Source organism: Seriola dumerili, unplaced genomic scaffold, assembly GCF_002260705.1.
Source record: "Seriola dumerili isolate Sdu_G_001 unplaced genomic scaffold, Sdu_1.0 BDQW01000073.1, whole genome shotgun sequence".
In the NCBI taxonomy this organism is placed as follows: domain Eukaryota; kingdom Metazoa; phylum Chordata; class Actinopteri; order Carangiformes; family Carangidae; genus Seriola; species Seriola dumerili.
In genome coordinates, this window is record NW_019174328.1 from 1,661,299 (window position 1) to 1,688,419 (window position 27,121).

At 41.4% G+C, this 27,121-nt stretch overlaps 1 protein-coding gene across 1 annotated transcript in view; it reads right to left on the bottom strand.

Annotated features, from left to right (window-relative positions):
• The window catches only part of sertad2 (SERTA domain containing 2), a 34,754-nt gene extending 13,791 nt beyond the window's left edge, over window positions 1–20,963 (bottom strand). The window contains exon 1 of the mRNA XM_022743924.1: window positions 20,872–20,963. The gene's annotated coding sequence lies outside the window, so the exon portion shown is untranslated. The remainder of the gene's footprint in view (window positions 1–20,871) is intronic.
• Window positions 20,964–27,121: the final 6,158 nt, after the last annotated feature.

The following is a 27,121-nucleotide window of genomic DNA, read 5'->3' on the forward strand; positions in this document are numbered from 1 at the left end:
ACCGTCATGTTCTGTTTATACCCGCCGTGACAACACATGGTGCATTTTTATATCATTGAGGTCTATAAATTCACCACACACATGAGCATGACAATGTGAGGATGACACACACACTCACACCCACACGCACGCACACACACACACGCACGCGTGCACACACACACACACACACACACACACACACAACTGGAATAAGTGATTCATGTGCATGTGTCTGTGTTACTCATCAGTTTTGTTTACGTGAGCAATGTATTGATTATGTCTTTTATTACACTGTGTCAGTAATAAAGGAATCTTTACACACTAGTCACCGCATGTTATTGATTATATAAAGGATTTATTAACACACAGCTGCTAGTTTGCATTGTGCATTAAATAGCGTAGTAACTGATTGGTATCATACTACTATTTCTGCTACTGCAGTACTAACCACCACGATAACTTCTGTTACTATAGACACCTACTATAACACTTCTACTACTGCTACTACAAACATTACTACTTCAACTTTTACATTACCAGCTGCTGCTGTGATCATCACTGTTGTACCTATGTCTGTGACTGTTGCCAACACTGTGGCTGCTGTTACCACCAGTGCGTTTGAAGTGGCAGCTACATCAACAGACAGACATGCCACTGAAAACTCCAGGGTTGTGTTGTAGTCTGAACAGCCGCAAACGGAGACCTTTGGAAACGATGACGCTGGCAACCACAGTCGCTCCCTGATTGGCTCTCATCAGCCTCGACTACCAGTGGTGAATACAAGATGATAATGAATTACAGTGTTACTGACCTTTTGTTTTTGCTAGCAGCTGTTGGTCAGTTAAAATTTGCATTTTAACACTGCAGCTGTCTTTGCTGTCCCTCGTTCATAGTATTTTTTGCAACTAATCAACTGCAAAGTAGAAAATCTGCTTCCTGTTTGCACAAACACCCATGTTCACTCGCTGATTGGGTCCATCCCATCAAGAGTGTTAGTATGGATGGAGATTATTTCTGGCATTGTAAAATGAAAATGTACTTGAGGGGATGTCGCCTTTGCCTTGTTGTTACCTTCTTCCTGAAAACATCCTGAAGATCTCTGGAAGAAGTGTGGAGCAGCCAAAATGTCGTTACTTTGCATAAATACCCTTAACTCTGAATGTCCAGCACTTCAACTAGTTCTCCAAAAAGACCAACTCCATATGTAGAATATTAAACAGCTGCGACAAGACAAACAGAAGTTTTGTGCGTTATGGGAAATTTACCTATTTTCTTGGTGCAGTGATTCCTGATCAGGTGATTCATGATAAAGTCTCAAGATGATGCCTTTATTGTGAAATACTAGGTAGACTAGATAAAAAGGCCTCTAACAGCTATCCATAGCAAACAGTTTGAGAGGGAAACATTAGTTTTTGATTGAACTGCTTGCAACTCATGGATGTTTGTAACTTGGTGTTAAGAGGTGACAAGCTGAGATTCCTTCGCCTTACAGTGAAACATGTCACCTTGTCCTCAGGACGACAAATTTCAGCTCGTGGTGCAAACTGGAGCTACAGAGTTTAAAACACAGGTAATCAGGTATGAAGGATCTCATGGAAAAATGATATTGACATGCACTGTGGGAATTGTAAGATCCAGTATTATTTTCTGTTTGGAGACTATTCACCCTTTTCCACTTCATGGCACCAGCTCAACTCAGTTTGACTCTACTCGCCACTTGGGTTGACAGAAGCTGCGGACTGGACCTGGTACCTGGAATCGTCATTACTGCATCACCGTTGTGCAATGTGTTATCTTACTTCGCTTAACTTAGAACTTAGAGAACATTCTGTTTTTGTTGAGACTGTGTCATGTAGCTGTTGATTCAACTCAATTTTGAGGCCATAGTTTGTGGCGTTGAAGTAATGTCACATTATTTCTCTATTGTACCCCACACGTGGACAGACAACCCGCTTCTAGATTAGTTTGAAGTGTGTGTGTAGAAAAAATTCTCTTGCATCCCATTTGGAAACTATAAATCCTTAGATAAGTGCACAGGCAGTGTGATTTCACTTTTGATTATACAGCTCAATATCTAAATTTAAAATGATTTTATGCAGTGTGGTCATAAAAACTAAAACAAACAAATTTGACTTAAAAAAGAAGAGAAAAACTGGCAGATTTGGGAAGGGTGTGTGAAGAGGACCAGAGAATATTAATAATACTATTAGATATGGGTGTGGCACGCCAGCCCAACATGGAGGGAGGGAGGGAGGGAGGGAGGGGAAGGGCTCCACACCAAAAACACCCATCTGTTTTCTTTCCCATTCTCTCTCCCTCTCTCTTTGTCTCTCCCTCCTCCTTTTCTCTCTCTTTGTCTCTTTACCCGTCTCTTTATTAGCGTCCATCATTCCCCTTCCCGGCCTCCTGCCTCAGTTACACACACACATACATACACACACACACACACACACACACACACACACACACAGGATATATTCTCCTTAATATATATATCCGTGACTAGTTGCTGAAGTTGCTGGCCCTGAATGTAGACACCTGCTCATAACAGCATCAGCAGCAGTTTGATCTGTCAGACTGAGATTTGTGGACATGATGTTCTGCTGTGAACTGTGGTGGATCACAGCAGAACAACTCCAGAACAACAGATTTTAGGCAGGTTCTCTACAGTGCCATGCACAACTGGTTCCAGACTCTCTATGGCAGCTGGAAAGGGACATTTTAACAGAATAAACAAAGACAAATTCGGTCTAATTACAAAGGTAAATCTGGCATTATTGTATTATTTCTTATTATAAGCAGTGGACTTGTGCCACAAACTGAGTAGGGAAGTCAAAAACTACTCAAATAATTGCTCTAACACATTTTTGGTTTTGATGAAATAATATGAAAAATAACACCTGCCCTATCTTTTAAAAAAACATTTGTATAACAAAAAGCTTATTTTCCTTAACCCCTCTGTGCATAGACTGAAGAATTGAGAAGATAGGTTTATAAATAGAAAATAGTTATGGCGCTCCAAACCAAACTTTTCATCTTGCAAGAAAAGGGCCTTGACTAAGAAAATGGGCGAGTGACCCAGACAGAAACACAGAGAGAGAGCAAGCGGGAGGGAGGGAGGTGTGTTTACTCATGGCTGTGTGACGCCTCCAGTGTCAGGTGACTTACAGGAAAGAAGTTGTTGTTCTCTTTCTTTCTCTCTCTCTCTCTCTCTCTCTCTCTGTTGCTCTGTCTCTTTCATTTGTGTCCTTTTCTCTTTTTTCCTTGTGTCATAACTTCTGAAATGAATTGTTCTTCTTTGTCTGTTGTTCACTGACTTCACTGGCATGTTGTTGATCAGACTACAAACTGTCAAAAACAAGCATCTAAATCATATCAGATGGCAAATTATTTGATTTGAAGTAAATTAAAAGTTTGAAAGCTGAGTATGTGATGTTGTGTAAATCAGCTGAGACATTACGAGACACTGTAATAACCATCTCAGACATACTCAGTACAGTACTCTGTTGTATGCTTTAATGTCTATTGGCTCAGGGCTATGTGAAAAGGTTTACTGTAACCCTTTAATGTATGTGTGTGTGTGTGTGTGTGTGTGTGTGTGTGTGTGTGTGTGTGTGTGTGTGTGTGTGTGTGTGTACCCATCCATAGCAAAATGGTGAGTGTGACACATTCCAGTGGAACAACTCACCAATAGTCCAGCAGTAGAGGGAACACAGATACTTCTGTCCCCTGGGTGTCAACACGCTGATGACGGAGAATTCATTTCCTACAATTTTGCACAGGTTACATTAAGTCTGAATGGTGGCAGAGACCGTGAGGGTTGTAGGCAGAGGAAGTAATGCTGGAGGTAATGTGATGGCTGTGGTATTTTCAGCAGTAAAGGTGCCAGTCAAAGCAGCAGACAGTGTAATAACAGTCGTAGTAATACTTAAAACCTCAGCGCTATTATCGCTTTTTTACAAAACCTGCACTGTTTTGCCTTCAACAATAGATCCTAGATTCTGCAGCATTTCTTAAAGAGCACTTCAACTTAAACTGAGCTGCAGTGAAAACTCTGTGGAGAGAGACACTGTAGCTGAAAACAGGAAGGTCATTAATCTTCCAGAGAAACCGGGCCGACTCACAAGTCACGGCACAAGGAAGCAGCTTTAGAGACTAGCAGCCAGCAACAATGGTTTAGCTGGTTATCCATCTTTCTTTTCTCATTTTTTTTTACCAGTCTAGCAGCTTCATTTTACTAAAACCTCTCTCTCCCGTCCAGCCACACCATCCACACAGAGATATTTTTCCCTCTGCTGATGCTCTTTGTTCTGTTTCTTATCAGGGATTCAGTCAGAACAACGTAGAAAAAGAAGAAATTTGAGACAAAAGTAAAGAGAATAGACCAGTTCACGTCCACTAAACTGAACCACATTGGACCATAACACACCAGACACCAATGTCTTATCTGAGATGTCTGTGTTAGGATGTCTTCACTAAAGACACATTTGAAAATGCATTCTTTGTCTTCTTTGATACACACAAGGCCAGACTACCACATTCTTCTCAGTGGATCCAGTTGAACTCAGAATTAAATAAAATTGAAGTTAGTTTGTAAAGGTATGTATGGTCTTTTACCATAGGTCACACACCTCTACAATAAAGGTGGTGAGTGCAAAGTTAACATGACCCAATAATGAGAATAAGCCTCAGATTGAAAAATACCAGGATATTCCTTAAAGATTTTATTTGAAAGACCATTTTTGTTGCTGTTGCTATAGCCCGAGAAGCTAATGTTAGCTAATGTTAACAGATAATGACAATCGTCTGCTTTACTTTGTGACTCTTCCATACATACTTTTAGCATTTATCATTATTCACTGATTGTCAGTTGAGGCTACTGTGTGTTTCAAACAGAGATCCCACTATACTGGCATTAAGAAGACCCCTTGTTCATGCCATCAGCATGCCGGCGTTCAGGAATCAGACGTGCAACGCGTGGCACAGCAGCATCAGCGTCTGTCCCACCACGCCGGCTCTTACACAGACACTGATCCGACTCTGTGCCGACCTCGACTGCCGGCATAAAGGCGGAACAACACTGCCCCGCAATCCATGTCTGTACCTTTCATACAGAGTGACGAGGCGGACTGAAGGTGCAGCAATCCGCCCTGAACAGACTGTGGAAGAGGAGCTAGAGTTACACTTTAATTGCACAGCTGCTGATGTGAGCAGGTTACATCTATTAGCATAAACAGAACTGTTTTCTACTTGAGTTGTAATCAGATCACTGTAGTATAATAATATTAATAATTTTCATCACCATCCTTTACTGCAATCAGATTACTCTAATCCTGTTTAATGTTTTAAAGAGCACAGTTATCAGTTTCTATCCATTTACTGCTATAATCCTTTTATATGCAAATAGAGAACAGTAATCTGATTATAGTGCACGCACAGTAATCTATTACTTGGTCCCCTGCTGCTGCCCTCCTACGCCAGACCAGACTGGCTGAGTCAGCTCCGCTGCTCTATCACGATTCAGCCTGACACACTTTCCCTCCCTCAGCCCCCCCTTCACTTTCCTTCATGAATCCCTTCATTCACTCTGAGCTGCGTTCAAAACTTCCTCACCTCTCTGCTTTCACTGTCAGTTTCTGTCTGTTTTGCCTGATTGCGATCGCTCCGTCTCTCTATCGCTTTGCCATGAGAGATAAAACCACCCCCTCCACACACCCCTCCTCGCTTTTCTCCTCTTTTTTTTCATTCCTTCGACCCCCTCTCTCCCTTCCTCCCTCCCTGCTGGCTGCCTTCAGGGTAGCAGAAGGGAAGTGAATGGCTTCAGCCCTCCCAGCTGGTCCCATCACCCAGCAACCCAGAGCAAAACAAAAGAACACACACACACACACACACACACACACACACACACACACACACGCACACAAGCCTGCAAACAGGCAGGCAATGCGCGCACACACACACACACAAACACACTCACACACAGTAAGGTTCACCAGCAGATGAGTACATGCATGTTCTTATACACATGCACACACATATGCAGATGAATGCCCACACACGCACACACGCACACACACCCGTGCCCCCACCTTTTGCCCCCCCAACCTCACATTCATAAACACAGCCAGCCAGCCGTCCCCTGCAGACTCCCACCCATCATCCCTTCCTCCAGTCCCCCACCCATCACCCATCATCCCTTCTCCCCTCCCCAGCACCCTCTGCAGACACCCAGTCCTTTGTCCACACACTCTGCTCTCCACACACACACAAAAACATATTTGGGAGGAAAAACAGAAAAACATGTGTTGGTCCAAAAAAGAGAAGTCGACACAAAGCGGAGAGTAAAGACACCGTTTGTGTTTGCGCTGCTCACGCACACTCATTCACATACATACACAAAAAATGCAACACAGCAGCAAAACAGAGCTCAATTGTTATCTGAAGTTCAAGTGGCCTGTGGCAAATCACAGCTCAGGAAACCTGCACGGTCGTATGTGCACTTAAAACTGAGCTCCCCCCTGAGATCCCCTCTTATATATCATCAGTGTGTGTGATGGTCGGTGCATTCCTGGAGTTAATCCCCTGACTACTGTAACTGTTTACTTTCCCTCTATCTGCCTCTTCTGCTTTGAATTGTTCTGCAAAAAGCACCTCAGTTAAAATAACCAGAAATCACAGTCACGCTTAATTGCTAAATGACCAGGGCTGGATTAACACAGTCAGGGGCTCTGGGGCTAAAAGGTGATGTAGCGCCCCCATTGACTCTGTGTGCATTCTGTATGTATTAAGCACGGATCTATTTCCTGACATGTGCTACTTAAGCACAATATAAGCTGAAATAATAAACCTTAAAACTAGGTTTTTCATTCAGATCCACTCTACAAGATGTTGCCTTAAGGCCCATTCATTTAAGTTGATAATGTGCTTTAGTGATGCATGAAGTATTAACAAACAAATGTGCTGTTAATTAACTTATCAAACAGTAATTGCTACATAGTGAATCCAGAGCCTTCAGCCCCCCCGTGGATCTGGGGGCTGGGCCAGTTTGGATCACCCTATAGAAGCTGAAATGCACTGGTCTCACAATGAAGTTGTTCTTTATGCTACAAGTGTTGCTGAAGTTTCCAGAGTATTTCCCCCTTAGACAGAAATCCCTACAGTCGCACACTTCAAATCAAGGTTGTTAACATCCATATGATGTTTTTATATGTGAATGTGAAGAGTGAAATAATCATCAACACCATGACTGAGTGTTTCATCTTTGAACTACAGTGAACCAATGACAGTCTCATAAACACAGATTCAGACAGCCAGGGTTTCATACGTCACAAACCTAAGGAACCAATCCCGTGAACTTGTGGGGACAGGGGGCGGGGCTAAATAAACCTAAAACCTTGTCAGTAAAGTACAGAGCCAGAGAGTTAGCATTAGCACAGCTACTAACACTGTGTCAGCCACTTCCAGTTACAAGCTAACAAACAACATGAACAAAAAAAGATGCTAACTGCGCTAACCGTTCTGATCCGTCTGCTAGTCTCTGGTTCTGGTCTCAGCAGACTCCTCATCTGAGTCTGGGTCTGACTGAGGCTCAAACATGTGGCTGAGTCTCTCTGATGTTTCCTCCTCTGACCATCTTGATACTCTTTGCTCTTTCACCTGTCCACCTGGAGACAGCAGGTGGTGGGCGGGGCTCAAGGCCTGATCCTGATTTCTCAATGAGGAAGTAAGAGGAGAAGAGCTTCAGACCCAGTTTTTGAATTTTTCACTTTTTTATGTGGGAAAACCACATTAAACAAAATATTAATCACAGCAGATAAGAACATACATGTTCTTGATTCATAATTCACATCATCTCATTGTAATTTGAAAGTATAAGTTATTTTTTGTTATTTGTATAGAAATTAATTCTTGATCTCTCAGGCAGTGTACTGTACGTAAGCATGACCCAGCGGTGGTCGATCACAATGAGTGGATGATGACTTAAGACCGAGATGGTCACTGCTAACTAAACAGGAACCATATCTGAGTATCTCAGTGGGACTACACGTGGCTGTACTGTCAGAACATGCAGCTAAAGTCGTCATATCAGTCGTAGGCAGCACCTCCCACAAACCAGTCAATACAGTGTGATCTCTTCTGGTTCACCCGAAAGACACAACACCCCCTGAGAGGAAGACTGGAGAGGTGTATGACATCAGATGTGACAGCTGTGGGGGAACACTACATCTGTGAAACAGCAAGGACCCCCAGACAAGAGACTGAATAAATGGAAACAGGCAGCATCAGCTGTCTGTGAACACCAGACCAAAACCAGCCACAGCCTCGGCAGGGAAGAGGTCAAAGGTCACCAAACAGGAGGAGTCAGTGGACGGCCGGACAAAGATCAAGGACATTCAAATTTGACTACTGAAGGAAGAATGAAGCTCAGAAAGCTGGATATTTAATTAGCATAAACAGTAGTTTGATGGAAGATATCTTAGCTAAAGGTCCATTTACTACCTTTTTCTTCATCATCATCAATATCATCATCATCATCATCTTTCTCACTGCAAACAACAAGATAACAACCATCAGTCAATAAATGTAACATAAGTACCATAAATTTCTGTGATACTCACATGTGAATAAGCAGGTCCTGCACAGACCACATAGACAGTTTTATTATACATGGATCAATACACATTGCTATATTCTTATTGATTCTGTACTTCATTGTTTCTGTATCCTACTTTCATTTGTTTCTGTGATGTCAGAGAACCAGCGACTGATTTTGCCGCACAGTTTTAGCATAAAGGGTGAAATAGAGCAGCTATTGTGCAACAAAATAAAATTCCTCTTTATAAAATCAGAGGGAAAGCAGGGCAATGACTGCAGGGGAAAAAACAAACCGGACTACTAAATATTTAGTTTAACTTTCTCCTTCGGCACGGTGATTGTGAGCCAAACCAAACCTGTAAGAAAAACGCTTTGCTTCCAAGCTGTTTCAAACTTTCCCAAACCACTCGAACAAACAAATATAAAGTGAAATGGAGTGAGATTTTCTGGAAACAACACAATGTGGAAAACCTGAGAATATGAGCCGCCTCTGCAGGCTGCGGGAACATCACAGCAAATAGGATGGAAAATTGGGGAATGAATGATCTGAACTGAATCCAGTCCAGACTCATCGGGTCCGATCCACTCTAAACAAACTGCTCAAGCATCAGTCTATGTCTCCAGGCTAAACCAGTCAAGGCCAGCCCAGTGCACCGAAGCTCAAACCAGTCCAGAGTGGTCCAGTTTGGTTCAGTTTTAAGCTAAACCAGTGGTAACCAATCCAAACCAGCACGTCCCAGTCGGGTCTACAGTCTTAACCAAACCCCCCAGAGGCAGCTGGGTTGGCCCTGCAAACTGGCCCAACACCAGTCCCAGTAAGAAACACAATCCAACCCAGAACAAACACAAACACCTGACTACACACACACACACACACACACACACACACACACACGGTCTCACTGCTGAGGGGTGTGTGCCTCGTGGCCAAAGGCATTATGGTTTCAGGTTGTCCGTCTGTCCGTCTGGCCCATTCTCATGAACGTGATATCTCAGTAACATCTTGAGGGAATTTCTTCTAATTTGGCGCAAATGTTCACTTGGACTGAAGCAATTGGATTCTGATGGTCAAAGGTCAAAGGTCAAGGTCAGTGTGACCTCACAAAACACATTTTTTGGCCATAACCCAAGAATTCAGCTGCTAATCATGGCAAAATACACGTAATACCTCTCAAATTCCTTCTTCACTACAATCTATTATATTAGTCTGGACAGACATGGATGTAAACTGCAACTTGACTGGTTGGCAGAGGCAGACAACCGCGAGGCTGTAATTGTGGTTAATTATTTAACAGAAAAATCTGCCATAGCACGAGCCGGCCAAGAGTCATAAGCACTGGCCTCAGCCATCCAGACACACACACACACACACACACACACATTTTATCATATGGACTGTTAATGTTTCATTTATTTGCAGCATTCAAAGCCCAATCTGAAAATGCTGATTAATATACTGTATAAACTTTTCTCCTCCAGGACTTATCAATAAGGATTCAGATCAACTAGACACATAGAATTTAAGTGCAGAACTACAGTTCTTAACTGTGTGGTATTATGGTTCATAACCTTTTTAGCTTGTGCTCTTTCATAACTAAGCAATACTTACGTTTGACCCCCCCCCCCCCAAACAAAGTGTGATTAGCTCCTTTAAATTTTTATAATATCAATGAATTTCGAGGCCTGAAGAGATGAATGCACCAATATTTCACCAGAAAACACACAGATGTGATAAAATACAGTTCTATGTCAATTCTCTTGTGACCCCTCAGATTTTCCTCTGGGGATGAAAACCCCCAGGTTGGGAACTAGTGTAATGCACAGTCTGTCTTTGTCCTCACGAGGGAGCAGTACAGCAGAACCAAACCACTTTCCTACCAGAGCAGAAATCCACCTGTTTCAGCTGTGTACCATATGTGCATGCATGGCCGGGTACTCACTTCCACACCAAGCCCAAATTATGGTGCTACACATATCATCCTTCAGTCGGAGACCAAAACAGTAATCTCCTCAAATGCTACTCTGCACCACTGACACAGATATCAGCCACTTGAATGGCCGCCAAGCTGACACAGCACTGTACAACAAAGTATATAATCATTAGGTCATAATCATACAGTGACTGCAAGCCAAATATCCCAATATCAGGGCTGGCCTGTTAACAGTCCCTCACTCATTCAGCATTTGCCATGGCTGGATTTTTCAGTGTCAGTGCCAAATGCAATTCTGTATGAGTGACAGCACACGGCACTGTACTCAGTGCTGTACAAGCTAGTGGTCGTACAGAGTGTCCTGAACATAGACTTTGAACACGCCGTTTATATACAGCACAGACACCATATTAATGTACACTTTCAGCATCTGCTATTCAAGCAAGGAACACACTCTCAATACCTCACTGAACACTTTCAGTGCACACATAATAATTTGTGCAAATAGGGACTGAATGAACAACAGAATGTTCTGGAGGAGGAAAAGTTTTGTACCACAGAGCAAGAGGTGATGGGAAGACACCAAGATGAACTTATAGCCTGACTCAGCAGATATGACGTTGTTTAAAAAGTTCAGTTACTGACTCATACAAATACTCAAGAACAGATGAAAAACTTTTTGTGTTGATTTTGTTTTGTCATCTGGTTCTGTGCAGCTACTGAGGGCCTGGATTTTAGAACGGGTGGGAAGAAAAGAAAGACAGAAACTACATGAATATTATTTCCTGTATCCATATACCTGTATGTTAATATCAATCTAGGTTATCATGCTTCCCAAAACACTGGTAGTCCAACAAAAATAATGCAAATTACTGTATTTTAATAATAATAACTTAAATTGGTTCATTGGGGGATAATGTTGTCTCCATCTTGTGGAATTTCAGCGTCTTTTAAGGGGACTATTTACTGTAAATCAAAAGTCAAATTAAGCATGCAGCAGTATTATTACATATATACAATATTTGTTACTACAGCTCTTGCTCTCAGGCTGCATATGGAGCCTGAATTTAACCTGAGAGGTGAAATCCAAGGTCAAAAAGTCCACAGGGCACAGGGAACTGCTTATTTAGCCTATTGTTGGGAGCGTATGGTAAAAACTGAAGATGACTAAGATGAATGTCCATCCATCCATCATTTATACCTGCATATACCAACATTCTTATTATAGATTCTGTCAAGGGGATTATTAAAAGCAGCTCGACAGTAAAGTGACACATCAAACGGGATTTTGGAAAGTGAGGGAGATATAATTTGAGTGATCTCCACATTTCATTTAGCACCATCATCAGGTCAAAAGTTTAATTTTAACATATCAACAGTAACATTGTCACTGTAAGCATGTTAGCACGCTGACATCAGCATTTAGCTCAAACCACTGAGTAAATACACACTCACAGAGCTGCTACTGTAGCTGTGGACCTGTAGTCTCGATGAGTGACATACTCCTTTCAGCCAACCTCCTGGATCAGCAGTGATATGACAATGCATTCGAGATGTGGGGATCCTACAGGCTACAGTGAGTTTGATATGTGGGACTGAACGGCTCCATTTTTGTTCTTTGAAATAAGATAAACTGATCAGATTGATGGTATAAACCTGACACTGCTGTTTATGATAATTACTTATTGATTTCTTCACACTCAACGTCCTTTGAATTAGTGAGACATGCATTCAAGAGATGTGATCAAAAGTGACTAGTTTTGAATCTCAGCACTTTTAATGAATATATCATTATGGACGCTTGACTAAACTTGCTAACATCAGAATTCAGGGGCCACTTGTCAAACACAGTGTTCCTAGATAACATCTGACAACTAAGAGCTTTTCTTTTAAACTGGGAACCAAATCTCAACCATTTTTTTTTTCCATTTAATAACATGCAACATTCCAAATGTTCATCAGATCTGAACATGAAACATGAAAATAATCCAGTTCCTGAACTCACACATGTTGTTGGGTGCAAGAAACACACTGGTATTTGTGCGTATGTTTTTAAATGTTTAAATGTTTAATGTTGAGCTGCTCTCTCAATATGCAGAAGGCTGCATGTTGGGCACTAAGCAGCATAGTCTCACTGTCACAGTCACAGTCACAGAGTGGGAGGAAAAGTGTGTGGGAGGGGGTATTCCAACAGAGTACATGATGTAACATGGACTACTATACAGGTAGTGGAGCAATGAGTCACAGAGCTGAGGGAGGTAACACGATAAGATCTCAGCAACTCAACATCTGTGTGTGTACGTGTGTGTGTTTGTGTGTGTGTGTGTGTGTTGCCATGGTTGTGAGGACAACTTTTGGTTTGAAACCATTGCTGTGAGGACGTTTTGGCCAGCACTCACAACTTCGAGTTTGGACTTGGTTAAGACTTGGTTTCACGGTCAGGCTTAGAATTAGGTTAGGGTTAGGCATTTAGTTGTGAGGTTTTGGGGTTAGGGAATGCATCATGTGACTGACTGTCCTCACAAAGACAGAAGTACAAGTGTGAGTGGTTTAGTTTATGTACAAAGTGTTCAGAGGATGTCATTTTCCCAACAGACGTTGCAAAATTGCCCACCTTAACAGCTCATTTAGACTGTGTTCAAATGTAAGATAATAAAAACATGGACGCTCATTTTCAGAGTTTCATAAAACCTGAATAAGGCAGAATAACCATTAACTTGGCTTGACTGCTATTTCACTTTGACTGTGTCGTCGAGCTCAGCGTTGACGTTAAAAAACAGTAGTTTGACAAAAACTCATGGTCCACTGGCTTTTTCCAGAACTTTCAACCACATTTCATCATCTTCCTCAGCAGAGCAGCTTTGCTCAGTTGCCATGGAGAAAGCTCAGTTGTCAGTAGGAAGTATGACAAGGCAGCAAACTCAATCTATCTATCTATCTATCTGTCTATCTATCTATCTATCTATACTCTCTTTAAATGCAGCCTTATCCATTATTAATACTTTGTTCTTTTGGCTCCTGTTAAGAGGCCTGCTTTGCAAACGCTGCTTTTCTGACATCCGATCCCCCTCTCCATACGTGCTCCTGTGCCTTTTGTATGTGTAAGTGTGTTTGTGTGTGTGTGTGTGTGTGTGTCTCCATGTATGTGCCTCCACTTGTTTAGTCTTGTCTCCTCTGGATCTCTGAACACATCACAATACTTCCTCAGTCATTAGATACTAAGTGCATTGTGACGCACATCATAAAAAATACTGTAGGTACAGCAGAAAACAGAATGTATAATGTTGTAATGATTCATGCTCATATCATGAGGTCGGTCCTAGGAGCTAAAATGTTGTTTCTGATGCATTTCAACAGCATTTTCTCTAAAGCACCTATTTAAAGTAAAAAAAATATAAATGAACAATTAAAACTTACAATATGACATATAATGTCATAATCAACATTGTTTCAAGTGTTTTATAATAATAAGAAGAAGAAGAAGAATAATAAATATATAAAAACAATTCCATAAAACAACTCAAGGTCCACTTTCTAGTCTGTGTTGGGTTTTTATGTGCATGTCAACAGATCCATCTCACAACTGTGAGAACATCATCTGATGAATTCCATGTGTTTGAAAGCTGTAGGAAAAACTACTAAATGGACTTTGAGTTGGAATATCTTTGTCAAAGGATTATCTTTCAAGGTCAAGTATGAACTTCCATGCCTAGTTTGAACTATTGTGCCAAAGTACAGCATATTTTGTTTAACATTAAATTAGAATATTATGATTCATTATCACTAATTATTATTAATTGCTGCCAGTTACAAGATCCCAAGAAATAGGAAAGATAGCATTCATGCACTCATGTAGTGAAGCATTTATCAAAGACATAGCCTAATGGTCATATTGTACAGATTGTACAGAGTACATCCATGCACACATGAGGCATTACACATGAAGTGTGACAATGTCACACAAAAACAAAATCATAATGTGAGAGAGACAGAGAAGGAAAGAAGCAAGAAAAGGTGCTGCTTGTGTGAATAATGAAAAGGAGGTCAGTGCCTGAAGGGGTGGAGCGATGGTGAACACTCTGCTCAAAGTAAAGGCACTGAGAATGTAGAGCTGCCACACACACACATACTCACACATACAAATACTATTGTGATGCTGGATTGACGGGAAATACTAAATCTGTATGTCTTGTCTTTGCACTTCCAATCCCATTAAACATTGCTGATAAGATGCAAATGCTCTTGTAAATCCTGCACAACATGAGCTGTACATTTCAGTGTCATAATAAACCCTCACGTCAAAATAAAGGCTTGCTACACTGGGAATTTGATCAAGTTGCCTCTCATGTTGCAACTAAACAACTAAAAATTACAAGCTTTTTCTATACTAAGAGAAACCACCCTGAAAGTGTCTTTTCTTTTTATTTATTTATTTTAGTTCATTTTAGTTTATTTTAGTTCATTTTAGTTTAGTTATAGCCTTGTGCAAAGCCAAAAACATAAGGGCAAAAATATAAGGAACGGTTTCAACAGTGTGTATGTAAGCTGTTAGCATGTCAAACTTACTTGCTAACTTCCTACAATATCAACTGGTTGTTACTTCCAAGGTCAAGCAGTAATCATTAACTATAGCAATATTAACCACACTGTGTAATAAGCTTACAGCCTATGTTTAATAATGCTCAATTAACAACTTATACATCCATTGTGTAGTATGTCCCCACTGGAGGTCCGGGATGCCATCAGAGTTCAAGCAAACATTAGCAGCTCTGTCTTACTCTTTACTAGATTTGGGGAAGTTTACATTCCAGCAACCTCAGCCATGTTACACAAGATTGTATTAAGTGTTGAAATATGAACAAATAAACTAAACAATCACATTATCTTAAAATTGTCCTCATTATACATGCAATATTAGCCCTAACTAGTGCTACACTGCAATGTAAGAACAATGGACCTGTTAGCTTTAAGGACCTGTTAGCTTTAGCCTCATGATTTTAGCACGATATCATGTATGTAGCCATCAAGTGTTTCTTTAGACCCTTTTACAACATTCTTGTTTTAAAATGAGTTGGCTTGAAACAATAAAAACTTAGCCAGAGACAGGGTCTTTAACTAATACGTGGAGCTAATTTTAGCTTCATTAGCTAGCTAGCTACAGCTTTATAAAATCTGTTTGTTCACAGTCTATGTTCACAGGTTAGAAATGAAAAGCCGCATTTCGACCACAGGAACCATGGTCTACATTTAGTTCCGGGGTTGATCAACCCATAAAAAAGTCCCTGGTTGGGGGGTAGTACCAAAGATCCTCTATACAGAAGATACCGCATTACAGGCAGCGCCAATGGTATGAAATGGGACACAGTTCCAGTCTCTTAAGTGGGCATTGTCCCTCAACCCCTCCCTCAAGCCAAGGCAACTGGCATGAAACGTATTTCTGTGACTATGGAACGAAAGAATCTGTCATGATCTGTGATCTCGTTTACTCCGCCCATTGGAATGAATACACTCAGACCTGCTTCCGGTCTCCTAAAGTGGCGGGGAGGTGGAGAAACCCACGTGACACAGATACAGGAAATAATCGGAAATGAAGCATCTCGATTTTTCTACTGTCTCTGGTAGTACTTTCCAAAGGTTCAGGAACTTTGGGGGGTGTGGTCTGCAGTGCTGAACATTTCTGACTGGTCGAGTACTCGCTTCATTATATTTCACACGCGATGTTTAAAAGTCCACAGAGAGCGAGCTCAACATTTTCCACAGCGCTAAACAATGATGTATTTTTGTAGTCCAACGCAGATATTAGCATCACCCTGGTTCCCTCAACAAAAATCCAGTGAGATTTTAACACTGGTTTCTGGATTATTGCAGATAATAAACTCTGTGACCAACAAAAGTTATAAAACTGACACATTTAGTTCAGCATGATAATCTTCACTAATGAACACCACTTTATGATGTTTGAAGCCTAAATACAATCACCAGAGGCAAAAACCTAATGTTAGGCTATAAACCAACTACACCACGGTCACATGACTTCAATGTCACCACCACTGAACCTTAACTTGTAGTTTGATTCAGCTCTGACCTTTTCTACAAAAGCCTTTCTTCTTACAGAGTTAGTAATAGTTTAAAAATATAATCACAACAAGGCTGTAAAGGTGGACTGGTGAGAAGATCGTGTTTTCATGTTCAACATGATGATGTTTATCGTCCCCAACAACCTCTGTAGTCTCAGAAGTAGTAAAATGCTAACTAATTTCCCGGTTGCAATACCTGGGGCTGAAGCTGATGACAGCCGATATTTGGTTGGTGACTGATAGCTGATGGGAGCCACAGTGAGGGTCCAGCATGACATTCAACAAATGGCAGTCAAAGCCTACAGTATTGCAGGAGCATAATCGGCACCTCCGCCTGCAGTCTGACTGAGCAGTTAGCCCCTGCACACTGCAAAATTAAAAGGATTATTCTGAACTTAGACTATTTTGGCCAGAGTGAAACATGCCTCTCTGCCCACAGGTCCACATTAACAAGCTTAATGCAACATCTACACACAGAGAAACTGAGCAGGGTCAGAGGCTCAGGTTCGCCAGATAACCCTGATTATAGGGGAAAGTAGAGGGGATACCTGTTCACTGTTAGGGCTGGTGTAGTGCAGTGGAGTAACGCCAGTCCTGCTGAGGGATTATTGTGTGGTGATGCTATCATCACAACCACTCTCCCACTGTCTATTTATAGTTCACAGAGCGCTCCCTCTCACTCTCTCTCTCTCTTTCAGTCTCTCTGTCACATTCTCCATATTGAATGCCAAATGCATTAAAAGGAGAAGGTCAGAAAAAACGAACCCCCAACCACCAGTTAGTGGTTTCAAACTCTGAGAGAAATACAGCACCTGTCCCTTGCCTTACACAAAGTGCTATTGTGAAGTAGGTAAACTTTTATATTCTCTATATCATACATAAATTTTCATCACAGGGGACAACATAAAATTGTATCTGTATCAAGAATACAGTGTGTATATATATATGTATATATGTATATATATATATATGCTTATTAAGGTGTTTCATTCAGATTTGGACCTGCAGTCATTTGTGGATTGGTTTATTTGAGATCTGAAGTGTCTGAAATTCAGTTTCAGGTGAGAACAAACTCACGTGTCCTTCCCTTGGAGCACCACCTGCTCTGTCTTGTGGCTTTTCTGTGGGAATCAGTTCAGTGTGGCTGTGTAACAGTTCACCAGTTACAGGCCAAAGTGAGTCCAGATTTGATCCTTGACTTTGTATCATCATAAGTGAGAGCAAAGGCAAACCACAAATCACACATTTCTATCAGTAAATCATAAAAAATCATCAAGGCAGCATTATGAACAACGTTCTCTGGAGGAGGACAGGCAGGTGATAGTTTCCTCTATCCAGTTTTATTCTCCTCACAGCATGGGTTTGGAAATTTCTACTAGCAAAAAAGAGATGTATTGTAGGGACCTGACCTTATTTTAGGGTCCTGAATGTATCATCTCAGTGTTCAGACAGAGACAGTGGATGCTGGACGGCTGCTGATTCCGTCTGCCAGACGGGCCCAGCGTCTGAGCCCCAGGCTGGGAACACAGACGAACCACGGCACCTTAATCTGGATTAGCTGCTAAATTAGAAGCCTGCTTGCTTGTGTAATCCAGTTGACAAAGTTCCGGCAGCACCCATGGCTATTTGATGGCAGCCAATTCATTCAGGCCAGGCCAAGCCAGGCCTACATAGGCCAGACAGAATGACTGACTGATGCAGTACCCATACAGAGAGTACACATGTATTTTAGATGGGTGTTGTGAAAATATACCTGAAGAGCAAAGTCCCTTAGTGCTACAATCAGAAAAGAGAATGTGACCAATAAAGTCTTCAGGAGTGCAGTGGTGGAGGAAGGATTCAGACACACTTGAGTAAAAGTGTCAGTATAACAATGTAAAAATACTCCATTACAAGGCAATGCATTCAAAATGCTAAAGTAAAAGTACAGACGTATTATCAGCTATAGTTACTGAGTGTATCGAAAGTAAAAGTACTTGTTATGCAGAAAATGTCTCCTGTAAGCCACTGATATATTATTGTATGTGACATTATTAATGAATACTGATGCATCTTACCGGTGTATGTGGCGCTTAATCTGACTAATTCATAGTTTAGGTATTTTCAGTTGGGTAGGGAAAGAAACAAAGTATCGATTATTGGATGAATATTGGATATAAGGTTTCTGCAGTATTCACCAATGCCCTTCTTAACACAACTCTCCTATTTATCCAGGCTTGGGACTGACACTACAACTGCACCGGCTTGTGCATCCCCGCAGATCAAACAGCCAAGGCAGAGATCAGCCGACAACCTGCTCCACAACCAGAGCCATGGTTCCTCCTGTATAACAATGACTCCTAGTAATGTAATTAATTAATCATTAAACACAAACAGACCGGATAAGCTGAAAAATGGATGGGTTAATCAATCACAAAATAACTCATTAATATAAATTCTGTGTATAAATTTTGCATTAGGTCAGAGGTCTGGGGAATGTCCAGCCTTTTATAACTACACTTTGTAAATAGCTGGTAAGGTGGAAAAAAAATTCTTATAAGGTCTTTAAAAATAAACTTAATTCAAAGGTTTTTTCTGAAAGATAATTAGTAATTATAAAGTAGCTGTCAAACACATGTAGTGGAGATAAACATCACAAATTTCCCTCCAAAATTTAGTGGAGTTAGACACATAATAGCATTAAAAGGAAATATTCAGTTAAAGTACCTAAAGCTACTTAAATTCAGTAATAGAGTAAAAGTACTTAGTTACTTTCAACCACTGTGTGAGTACACAGCAGTAACACAGGGTGAACCTCTATAAGAATGTTATATGATTGCTGACGTGATAAAAATATAAACATAAAAATATACATATATACATTATAAAATATGACAACAACCCCTTCAGACACACTGTCGCAACATTACAACAGATGCACATGCAAACATGAGTGTGTAGACTTCACGTGAGCATACTCCTATAACTACTAATAACAATACTAAGAAGGGCACTCAGAGAACCTCCACCAAGGCCAATGTCAAACAACATACACCAGACTTCAGAGAAAAAAAAATCTAATTCATAAATGATCTGGATCTGCCCCAAAATTTAATGTGTTCTTCCCTGACCCATGACCTTTCTCTCTATGAAGTTCGGTGCAAACATTCATTCATTACCTTTTGCTTAACCTTGCTGACAAATAAACAAACACAGGTGAAAACCACATAACCTCCTTGGTGGAGAGAATAATAAAGATACATTAAATAATTATCCATGTAATAATAATAATTATCTTACAATCCCTTCAGTTTGAACCTGACACCACACACACACACACCCACACACACACACACACACACACCCACACACACACACACACACACGTGCAGATCAGGCCCAAGTAGGGAATGCTGTGCTGCACTGGAGCAGCGCAGCAGCAGATCAGGATATGTCTGTCAGTCAGTGATGGTGTGTGAGCTTTTAAGACAACTTGGTTATATAATGGTGGCAGCCGCAACAGCAACAACAGCGGTAAATGCGCACTGCTTTTCCCGGAGCGACAAGAGAGAACACCATGGCCAGTTCACCCTGCTCCTGAAGGTTCAGGTCTCATTTCAAACTGGACTCCGTGAAAATAGTTATTCCTTACATAAAATAAAATGGATATACATCTTTAGAGTCATACAAATGTGCCGAACATAACATATTTTCATCTAATTTTAACTTTTAGAATTGACTCACTCTGTTCGTTACAGTAGCCCCACTGTTACAACAGAAGACAAATGTAGGCTCCATACAAGGGGCAACATTACAATACCACATTTTAATTTGTCATTGTATCATATGTCGTATGTCATGTCTATGCCGATTTTAAGAAAAGCTTCAACTCCAATTAAAATATTATCGCAAGTCTTGTGTTGTTGTGTATTAGCATTAAAAAAAATAAGCAAGAGCCACAAAACAACATTTTTTCCAATGTAGTTTGGCGGTTGTCACGCGCGATGCAATGGTGCGTAACGGGAATTCCACGCTCTGCTTTTCCTCTGGTGGAAGCGTTGACTGATGTAGATGGGCAAGACTACTTGTCCATTTATTAGACCGTACACATCCTGTGTTTATTACACCAGGAGCTACTTTTTGAAAATGTTTGAGGTGCTTTAAATGAGGAGGCAACACGCGGACGCATTAAATCGCACGTATACAGACAGAGAGCGGTGCAGAGAAACAACATTTACCATCACTACCAAGAACACCAGACACCAGTCCACCGTACAAGAGTTCAAGACGCAGTTTAAGACACTCACCCTCTATGGCAGATCCGTCCAGCACGGTGCTAAAGTAGCAAATAGGTTTGAAAGAAATGGCTTTCGGGATGTTGTTGTGGTAGAAAGCTCACTCCGCTGCTGCTGGGATGTCAAATTTCTGTTTTACCAAAAAAAACTGATGGACCAGGTCCAGGCTCAGTCCAGCGTCTCCAATGTCACAGATCGCGGCCAATGCGAAGTCATGTAAGATCAGCCTGTCTGGTGCTGTATTCACGTGTCATGAGGCAGATGGTAAATATGAACTACCTACTTCTCTGCCCGTAGGCGGCAGGTACGCGGTCAACACTTACATACAAATTCAGCTCAATTTAGATTTTAGACGTTAAACACGATTAAAAGTAACAGCTTGTTCTAGCTCTAGTAGGCCTAATTTAGGTAGGCCTACCATTTAATAACTTATTTTAACAATTCAATACAAAACCTGTTAAATTAACTATACCTAGACTTATAATATATAAACATAAGCATATAGTTCACCACTGCTAAGTCCCTATACATTTTTACAAGCCGTAAGACGTCGGTTACTCTTGACTTATTTCCCTCCCCGTAGGAATATTTATGTGACACGAGTTTAAGAAATTAATAAATTCGCACGGTCCGTGAACGCAGCAGCAGGCTATGTGTGACAGACATGTCGTGCGGTGACTCAGGGCTGAGTCAGAACGTCGTGTCCCGCCCACACCGCGGTGGCGGCCAATAGCCCCCGTGCGGAAACAGGCACAGTGGCGAACAGTCACGCAACCCTCCACAGTTTCTGTGTGTGTGCGGGTTTAAAGGGACTCCAGCGGAAATCATTCCCACTGACTATTAAAAGGCAGGTGGGAGGGTAAGCTTATAGGCCACATGTTATATTCATATGTTACAGATATGAATGTATATTTATTAATATAAATGCGATCAGATTCATAATGAACATGGCAAAGAAACAGTAAATTGTTTCTTTATTTCAATCACCATTAAATCACCTAACATGACATAAAATCAAACATATTTATTTCCTTCATAGTTCACACTGCAGACACACACACACACACACCTGTTAAAGGGAGAGTTTGGGTTTTTTGACATGGGGTTGTGTGAGGTGTGATAGTCTGTAGCCTACATTACCTGCATTAGATCCTAGGCAGCGCACTTCCAGTTAGGAGATCTGACCAGGAGATCCGACTGGGAGCACAGATATTGGAATGTCTCGGTGGGTGTTTCAGTGTCTAAAACACATTTTTTCCGGTGGCCCCGTGCACAGCAACACATAGCTCTGCTAGTCTGCAGGGTGTTCCCGATCGTATCTCCTAAATGGGAGCGTGCTGCCCAAGATCTAATGTAGGTAATGTATCGACTATGCATGAATACCTCACACAACCCCACGTCAAAAAACCTGAACTATCCCTTTAATGTTTGTCCTCTGTCCTCTGTCCTTCTGGCTAATGGAAGAAACAAGAGGGCCCTTACCTCAATGGTCAAAAGGAAGCAGTTGCTGGTGATGGCTCTCTGGTTTGATGACTATGAAAAAGCTCAGTGATTAGTGTTAAAGGAGCTATTTGTAAGTTTTAATATTGCTACATAGTCAGCATTAGCATTAACAACTGTTTATTTACCAGTAAAGAGGAAATGTGAGTTCAGCATCAAACTTTATTCCTTTACTCACCAACAGCTGTCTCCAGAGTTGAAAAGCATCACCAATGTTAACTCTTGTCTCTATCGCTTTTCTTCTCCTGAAGTTAGCATGCTAACCGGCCCATAACGTCACTTTCTGATAGCGACTCACTGAAGCCTCCAATCTGCCCTGAACATGTAGCGCTGCTCAGAGGATGTGTTATAACCTCTTGTTTTGTAGATGCAACGATGGCCGAAGCTCTTGTCACGTGACAATCACCACCGCCTGTTCCTGGAAAGAAATCACATTTAGCGGCAGAGAAAACTTACAAATAGCCTCTTTAACTGTACCCTGTAGAGTTTTTGACCACTAGTAGCGCTGTGGAGAAATGTTTTAATGTTCCATTTGTATTTTTGGAAACGAGGATGTGGGTAGAGCCATCTAGGTTCATGCCAAAATTTCACACTAGTCCACTGTTGGTGGTGACATGTTAAAGAAACATAGCAATGGGCTGCAGAGGCAGGGAAGAAGAACACTGCAGGCTATGGATGTAAACAATGCAGGTTTCAAATGAATAAATAAATAAATAATCTGTTTTGAGGAAGGAAATGCCTTCCTTACATGTGACAGATGTTTAGAATGTGTTTTCTCAAGACACAATGAATGTTAAACTTCACACACCACCTTAAGGACTAAAATGCAGATTCTTAGAAAATGTTTTCAACAATCTCCAAAAGTTAACATTCGACATTTACTCCCCATTCAAAATGACACATTGGCATCTGTAACATCTGAATGGGTCAGCCCGCATCAGCCGACCTTCCATCATGACCCCCTTCTTGACCAGGGTTGGACGCTCCCAGGCTTTGGTGAACTGGAAATGAATTGAAAGATACCAATGTTTAAATGTCATTTAATGATGTACTGAGAAAAAAAAAAAAAAAGAGAGAGAGAGAGAGAGAGAGAGAGCACACATGAGCAATCAAGTGAGAGGGAGGGTGCAGATTGACAGACAGAGAGATGAAACTGAAACTTAACTTTGACCTGGAAAAGTCAGTATATGTGAGTGTAACTCTCATGTTTGACACTACATTGAAACTGCAGACTGGAGTCTTTGCTGACAGTGAGGAGCTGGGTAACAACTGTCTCATATGAATGAGTCCTAGACCCACGGCTGCTGTCTGAAAGTAGTATTTATGTTTTACAGCCAGAATTGTATGAATTATTTTTTGACATTTATATCCACTGGATGCTAGTGTGGCACAGTGATATTTTATTTTAATGGTTATTTTGGCTAACAGGTGGTATAATGTAAAAAAATTTTAAAACTCTCACCAAAGAAACCAACATCTAAAGGAGGGAAAACACTGACGCAGTACAATTACCGTCCTGCAGGGGGCAAAATATTACATCTGAAGCAGTGATTATTTTCTTCTCCTGTAGGCGATGACACCAACCGCTGGTAATAGTAGACACAACCGGGATTTAATGGCAACATTAGAAATTGTTGTGATCCACTTGTGGTAGCAAAATGAATCCACGTGACTGTTTCAAATATAGCTCAATAGAAAGCCGTCTTGACAGTGCTTACCTTTATTTTTCAGTAAGAACAGTGTCACAACAGAGGAACAGTTTGCAGACAGTTATGAGACAGGAGTCAATGGTACAAATATCTTGAGTGAACTATGCTAACTTATTGTTGCTTTAGTGACCGAGCTAATCTAAGCTAATGAGTCAACGTTTTCCCTCTTCAGTAACTTTTTATTGAATGAAATTGTGTGCTGACTAGCGACGCCCAGCAAGGCTGGCTAGCAAGTTAACAATTAGCCCTCCAGCTACAGCAGTTTACCAGCTGGCTTTGCGAGTAGTCACTACGTCACCAAGCTTCAAGCCGGCAGTTAGTGAGTAAGTTACAACCCAGTTACCTAAGATGCTTGGTATCTAAAAAATACCATAATCTACTTTGTCTAATTCAAAGTTCAGCACTATGGACACTGTCACTTCGGGGCTTATACTGCTGTATTTGTTAGGTGGATAGAAACATGTAATATAGACTCACTGTAGAGTCCACAAGCTCATATGATTATGATTTTTTGCTCAGCTCCTCATCTTACCAGTCACACACACACACACACACACACATACATACATACATACATACATACACACACACACACACACACAGTTACTCTACTGTACAGGAAGCTTACTGAAGGTCTGCTGACCTCTGACCTCTGAAACTGAGCAGGCTGACTTGGGGAAGCAGGACTCTGCCATAACTGCCTCTCTCCTGTTTTCTTCCAGCCCTGCACCTGCATCTTCTCCCATCTCTCAGCTCCACTAGCTCCCAGAGGACTGCACAGTATTTTCTTTGGACTGGTATACAGCGATATACAAGGAAGATTAGATAAACCTTGATTTGCATCGACCTCTTCTGGCTGTCAGAGGGAACTGCATCTCAAATTCCTACACAGATTCTCAGGAACAGCCTCTGCTCCTCGTGTTGCACAAACCCCTGAGGGATAAATTATTAATATTCTGGTAGACAAAGAATCAATGAGAGCATTGATCCAACAGAAACGACCAGTGCCAGTGTCTATATTGTATGTATTTTTCGGTAGTACATGTGCCAGCCACATTGGTTTATTTAAGAGAACAGAATATCTGTGAACAAGCCTCTCAGAAATTCAGTACCTAACTGAAGTTACTGCCCACAATCTGAGTCATTCTGTACTACCTGTGAGTCTGCAGTATAACGTGACTCTAAGGAGCCGAGTCATGGCCAGATTAATCTCATGGGGGACACACAAGGCGGCCTGAACATCCACCTACAACATTGTCCAGCAATCTGCACTGCTGCCACCACCTGTATATTCTGGCAGAGAGCTGTAGCCCAAGCTTCCTCCCACAGTCTCCTCCAGCTCCTGCCTGCAGCCCTGGCCTCCAACTGCTACCACTGATTCTGGTGAACAGACACATGTTGAACCTCCACATACAGCCACTTCCAGCCCCTGCCTCAAGCCTCCTCAAGCTGGCTGCAGCTGCAGCCTCTACTGTCATTCTGGCAGAAAGCTGCAACCCAAACCTCCACCTTCAACCTCTGCCATCCTCCATCCTGAAAGCAATCATTCACGCCCATATGGAATTGTAATATATGATATATATGTCGCTATATCAAGAGTGATGTTGCCATATATGTCGTCTATGAGGGGATATATTATTATCACATATATTCATCCTCTGGATATATGAAGATATGTTAATAATGTATATTAAAATTATCTATGTGAGGAATTTTTCCACTGAACACATATCCTGGAGCATATGTGTTCTATGTAAAAATCATGTGTTAATGTAACAGGCGGGAATCATCCAGGCAGGAAGGAGGATATCTCTCTCTCTCGCTCTCTCTTGACTCTCTGTGGCTGCTCCAGGCTCCGGCCCACCTATCCAACAATGGGCATGCTATCCAGTCATCAGCACACAAAAAGGTCAAAATAGGTCACACTCCACACAGTGATAAAGAAAAATATTAATATAGCATGCTAGCCAAGGTTGGGTCTCACAGCACTCCCCTGGTCAGCCGGTTTAGCTGCGTCAACATAAGCTTGCTCAAACAAGTAGAGAGAAACGTGGCTGAGAGAGAGAGTCACTTAGCTTGGTTTCCTCCAGATTCCTGCCAGCCTGGGTCCTCTCCACGGCCGTCTCGGTTTACCCCTCTGTTCAGCAGTCTCCTCCTTCCTTCTGCAATCTCCCCGTCCGTCTTGTGGTCTGATACCTACAGTTATATACACACCCACACAGCTTGTGGCCCAATCTCCACATAGTCTCTGCCTCACCAGACCTGCAGCACATTTGCTTTGATGGGCGAGTCAATGAGCGGCTGATTGGTTGCAGCTGGAGGCAGCCATCTTGGTGCACCCAGTAAGTCCTCCCCTGTCACCTTGTGACACCAACAATATATTTCATTCATATATGCAAGTTTATTAAAACAACATAAATGTCAATATATTTATATATGTTTTTCTTATTAATTTCTCATAAATTTTAAACATGTATCTTCATATTCTGGGAAAGTGGTCTCAGACTTTTGGACCCTACTGGAGGCTATATAATATCAACATATACTGACAGGCTGCGGGATGGATATATATTTATGTAACATCCGCCTACAATATAAGCAAACATACATTAATGTATATATTTGTATAGGCTAGATATATATGTCAATATATGAAATTTCATATATAGAAATATATATTTACATATATTACATTTGCGTATGGATACCAAATTAACATTCTGGGCTTATTTTCATGGCAGCACAAAGATTTTCAAGCAAAGTTTGTTTCCTGACCTTGAACCTCACTTTCATTTCTGTGTGGTATTTTGGTGGCCAGCGGTGCACAGCTGGGAGGAGTCGTGCGAAAGGGTGGGAGGTGTATTCAAATGAGACAGCGCAGAACGAGCTGTTCACATTCTGGTGGATCATGATGTGTCTTGAAACTGAGGATGGATGTCTCAGAACCACATCTGTTTCTGGACCAATGTCAATCTGCTGCCACTTTCTGTCAGATTGTTGCATTCATATAAACGGCATCATCAATATTTCCGCACCATCTAGACAACAACATG